Here is a 6,000-nt window from a genome sequence, read left to right as displayed (position 1 = left end):
TTGGTATCAGAGCAAGGTACTCCCTTGTTCTGTGTGATTCGATTTAACCACCTGGAGTTTTAGCTATGTCGACTGCAGGGATAATCAAAGTCTCCACTGCGTGCCCCGTCTTCGATGGAACTGAATATCCCTACTAGAAGAATAAGATGCGCATGCATCTTGAAGCCATTGACGTCGACCTATGGTATGTCGTCAAGAACGGCGTTCCCGAGGCTGGAGAAGGTGTCACTGCTGCTGACGTCAAGAAGTTCGTTCAACTGGACTCTACTGCCAAGAATATCATCTATGGTCATCTGACCAAAGGATAGTATGGCCGCGTGAGTGCTTTGGAAACATCTAAGCTAGTCTGGGACTGGCTCTCCAAGGTCAATGAAGGCGTCTCAACTCAGAGAGATCAAAGAATCAGTGTCCTTCGCAACCTCTTCAACCGCTTCAAGCGAAATGACAATGAGAATGTCCAGCTCACGTTTGATCGACTCACTGACATCACAAATGAGCTTCAAGCCCTTGGCGCTACTGAGATCACCAAGCATGAAGTCGTCAAGACACTACTGAGATCACTTGACAGTTCGTTTGACACCCTAGCCCTGATGATTCAAGAACGTCCTGATTTCAAGACACTCGATCCGTCTGACATACTTGAGAGGCTCAACACACATGAGTTTCAGCTTTCTGAGAAAAGAGATATCTATGGTCCAAACTATGGGCGAACTCGTGCCTTGAAGGCAAAAGCTGTCTCCTCATCTGAAGAAGAATCTGACAGCAGTTCTGATGATCCTAAAGACATTGGAAAGGAACTTGCTATGCTTGTGAAGAAGTTCCAAAAATTCACCAAGAAGAAAGGTTTCAGAAAGTCTTCACGATCAAGCTCAAGGAATGATGAAGCTTCTGCTCATGACTACAAGAAGAAAACATGTCACAAGTGCAAGAAACCTGGCCACTTCATCTCTGAGTGTCCGCAGTGGGACAATGAGAACAAAAAGAAGAAGAAGAGCAAGGAATATGACTCTGACGACAAGAAGAAGAAGAAATACTCAAAGTCTTCTTCCAAGTCTTCCTCAAAGTCTTCATCACACAAGAAGACCTCATCTCAAGGCACATGCGTTTGTTGGCAAGGAAATGGATTCAGAGGAGGAGTCCGCTTCTGAGGAGGCGGAGGTGGAGTCTGAGGAGGAGTCTGATTCTGGCGTTGCAAGTCTGGCTACAACATACGTTGCCAAGTCCATCTTCAACACTGAAGACAATGACTTCATCACCGACACCGATGCAAATGACAAGGACTACTCTGCTCCTACCTACTGCTTCATGGCACGCGGTGCCAAGGTAAACACACGCACTACTCACTATCAAACATCTAGTGAAGATGACTCTGATTGTGGTTCAAGACCCAGCTACAAAACACTTGCTAAAATAGCAACTGAACAACAGAAAGCTATGGAACATATTCAAAAACTGTTAGACAAAAGCGATGATCTGTTAGGCGCTGAAATGACTCGATCTGAGTCCTTAATTGAAGACATAAAAAATCTTCACGTTAAGTATGAGGAACTTGAAAGTCGTCATGAAACGCTCTCAACAACTCATGAAAAGCTTTCCCATGATTATCTTCAAAGGAAGCAAGATCTTGAGAAATTGAGAGCGGCTCATGAAGATCTTCAAAAGGAAAACGAGTCACTTCGCGCCGAATAGATCAGTTCCGCTCAGGAAGGATTTGAACCACCATGTCTTAAATGCATTGAGCGTGATAATGCTACTTCTGTTGCTGAATGTTCTGCTGCTGCTACTGTTGCAATATCTTCAACTGTTGATGTGGGAACTAACCCCTCTGCTGAGGATACCACTGCTATTGCTGATGAGAATGCTAGGTTGAAGACATTGCTTGAAACAGGGATGTACAAAAGTCTTAAAGGGCATCAGACACTATGTGATGTCCTCAAAAGGCAGATCCTGAACCGAAACCCGAGGAAAGAGGGTGTTGGGTTTGTAAGGAAAATGAATGCTGATGGCTCTTACTGGAAACCTGAGCAGAACCCCAAAACCACATGGGTTGCTGCAAAGGAATCTTCAGCAGATCCATCCACTCTATCTGGCTTCACTTGTGCTAACCCCATTGTCATTGATGAATCCTTTGATGCAAACTATAAACTGTTTAAGAATCAGAATGGTGAAGTGTTTGCCAGGTACATTGGTACTAACTGCAGGAATGGACCGCCTATGAAGAAGATCTGGGTGCCCAAAAAGGGTCTGGTGAATCTTCCTGTGAATGTCATCATGACACCACAGGTGAAGAAGACAAACCCCAGACCACAGGCTTCATACGGTCCAAAGGCTTCATATAGACAGAGGACTCACCTGAGTCGCACTAACGCAAATGTTTTGCAGGGAAACCATACTCAGGCCTATGAATATGAGCGCGGTTCATCAAATTGCCATGTTCAAGAACTATTCTGCTTATTCTTATGAGTACTATTGTCCGCCTGCAAGACTGTTTGCTAGGGTTCCAAAGCCAAAGTTCTCAGATGCTGCACTTAGACTTATTGCTTCTAAGCCACCCTTGAAGATGTGGGTGGCTAAGAAAGCTTAACTCTCTTTTGCAGGGAAGGATCTCCAGCAGAAAACCAAATTCGTCTGACGCTATTGCTGGGGACCTTAAACATCTTGTAGGGCACAAGATCAAATGCCCGAATGGTCTTATTATGTACTTCATTCCTGAATCGCTTGCTACTCTCCCTGTCAGTCCTAATCTGGATCTAAGCTTTCATAACCCACTGGTTCGTCAAATGTTTTTGCTTCACAATTCTCTTCGTGAAGCCTATCCCCCTAACTGCACTGTAGGGTACGACACCAACGTCTTCAGAATGGATTATTGATAGTGGGTGTACCAATCACATGATTGGCAAAAGAAGCCTTCTTATGGACTCAACCTTACGTCCATCCGACAAGAGTCACATCACATTTGCTGACACTAGTAAAAGTAAGGTATTGGGTCTAGGTAGAGTTGCAATCTCAAAGGATCAACACATGGATAAAGTCATGCTTGTTGAATCCCTTGGCTTCAACTTAATGTCTGTCTCAATGCTTTGCGATTTGAACATGATCGTAATGTTTGGAAAATATCGTTGCCTGGTTCTAATGGAATCTGACAAGTCTCTAGTGTTTGAAGGGTATCAGAAAGATGATTTGTACGTGGTAGATTTCTCAGCAGGACCACAGCTTGCCGTATGTCTTCTGGCAAAAGCTTCAGAATGCTGGCTCTGGCATCGGAGGCTAGGGCATGCTGGCATGAGGAACCTCCACACCCTTGAAAAGAAGAAGCATGTCATAGGCATCGAGGGCGTCAAGTTCAAGAAAGATCACTTATGCAGTGCCTGTGAAGCAGGAAAGATGACGAGGGCCAAACATCCCTCGAAGACAATCATGACAACAACTCGACCCTTCAAACTGCTCCACATGCATCTTTTCGGTCCCACTCATTACTCAACTCTTACTACTACTGCTTGTCTGTATGGCTTTGTCATTATTGATGATTATTCTAGATATACTTGGGTGCACATAATCCTCTACAAGACTGAAGTGCGGGATGTCTTCAGACGCTTCGCCAATCGAGCAATGAACAACTACAGCGCCAAGATAAAGCACATCAGAAGTGACAATGGCACTGAATTCAAGAACACTGGCCTTGATACATATCTTGATACCTTGGGCATCACACATGAATTCTTAGCTCCATACACGCCACAACAGAATGGCGTCATCGAACGCAAGAACAGAACACTCATTAAGATGGCCCGAACGATGCTAGATGAATACAAGACTCCAAGAAAATTCTGGCCTGAAGCCATTGATACTGCATGCCATACAATCAATCGTGTTTACCTTCACAAGCTTCTGAACAAGACATCTTATGAGCTCCTTACTGGCAAGAAGCCAAATGTTAGTTACTTCAGAGTATTTGGAGCCAGGTGCTGGATCAAGGATCCACATCACACTTCAAAATTTGCACCAAAAGCACATGAGGGTTTTATGCTTGGATATGGAAAGGATTTGCACTCCTACAGAGTCTTCAATCTCTTTCATTATAAAGTGGTTGAAACAGTGGACGTGCGGTTCGATGAGACTAACGGTTCACAAAGAGAGCACCTGCCAAATGTGCTAGATGAAGTTCCATCCAGCGAATCAATCAAACTAATGGGAACTGGAGAAATCATACCCTCTGAAGCTCAACCTGAAGAGGAACTTATCATCTCCGCACCTGATCAACCTGAAGACAATGCTCAGCCTGAAGACAATCCCACTAACAATGACAATGATCGACAAGAGCAAAATCTTCGCCCTGTACATCCTCGTGTTGCCAATGAAGTGCAGATTGAGAGAATAATTGATAGCATAAATGCACCCGGTCCACTCACTCATTCAAGGGCAACACAGCTAGCAAATTTCTGTGGGCACTTCGCATTCGTCTCAATAACAGAACCCAAGAAAGTTGAAGAAGCCTTCATGGAACCTGAATGGATTCAAGCCATGCAAGAAGAGCTTCAACAGTTTGAGCTGAATAATGTATGGGAACTGGTTAAGCATCCTGATCCTCGGAAGCACAATATAATAGGGACCAAATGGATATACCGCAACAAGCAAGATGAGCATGGTCAAGTTATCAGAAACAAAGCTCGTCTCGTTGCTCAAGGATATACTCAAGTGGAGGGAATTGACTTCGATGAAACATTTGCTCCTGTGGCTCTACTTGAAGCCATACGCATACTCCTGGCCTATGCAAATCATCATAACATACTTCTATATCAAATGGATGTGAAGAGCGCTTTTCTCAATGGCAAGATTGAAGAAGAAGTGTATGTTGCACAACCGCCTGGCTTTGAAGATCCAAAACATCCTGACATGGTATACAAGCTCAACAAGGCACTGTATGGCCTCAAACAAGCCCCTTGGGCTTGGTATGACACACTCAAATATTCCTGAAGAGCAAAGGCTTCATACCTGGTTCCCTCGACCCCACTCTCTTCACGAAGACATATGATGGTGAACTGTTTGTGTGCCAAATATATGTGGATGACATCATCTTTGGCTGCACCAATCAGAAGTACAGTGAAGAGTTTGGATATATGATGCAAGAGCAATATCAGATGTCCATGATGGGAGAGCTTAAGTTCTTCCTCGGTCTTCAAATACGACAGCAACGCAACGACATCTTCATATCTCAAGAGAAGTATCTCAAAGATTGCCTGAAGAAGTTCGGTATGCAAGACTGCAAAGGCTTCACGACGCCAATGCCAGCCAAACATCATCTGGGTCCCGACGACAATGGTAAAGAGTTCGATCAAAAGGTATACCGCTCCATGATTGGTTCTTTACTTTATCTATGTGCATCTAGGCCAGATATTATGCTTAGTGTTTGCATGTGTGCTCGATTCCAAGCGGCACCAAAGGAGTCGCATCACTTAGCTGTGAAGCGAATTCTTCGATATTTGGCTCACACCCCAACTCTAGGATTATGGTATCCAAAGGGCTCAGAGTTTGATCTGGTTGGATTCTCAGATGCTGATTATGCTGGTGACAAGGAGGATCGCAAGTCTACATCAGGCACATGTCATTTTTTGGGACGATCACTTGTATGTTGGTCTTCAAAGAAGCAAAACTGTGTATCTCTCTCCACTGCTGAATCTGAATACATCGCTGCTGGATCTTGCTGCGCTCAGCTTGTGGATGAAGCAAACACTCAAGGACTATGGCATTCATCTGAAGCAAGTGCCACTCTACTGCGACAACGAAAGCGCCATCAAGATTGCCAACAACCCAGTTCAACACTCGAAGACAAAGCACATTGAAATTCGCCATCACTTTCTCAGAGATCATGTTGTGAAGGAAGACATTGATATCATACATGTCAACACTGAAGAGCAATTGGCAGATATCTTCACCAAGCCCTTGGATGAGAAGAGATTTTGCAAGTTACGGTGTGAGCTAAATATCTTGGAATCCTCAAAT

The sequence above is a fragment of the Triticum dicoccoides genome, chromosome 3A (assembly GCF_002162155.2).
Source record: "Triticum dicoccoides isolate Atlit2015 ecotype Zavitan chromosome 3A, WEW_v2.0, whole genome shotgun sequence".
In the NCBI taxonomy this organism is placed as follows: domain Eukaryota; kingdom Viridiplantae; phylum Streptophyta; class Magnoliopsida; order Poales; family Poaceae; genus Triticum; species Triticum dicoccoides.
This window is presented reverse-complemented; position numbering follows the sequence as displayed.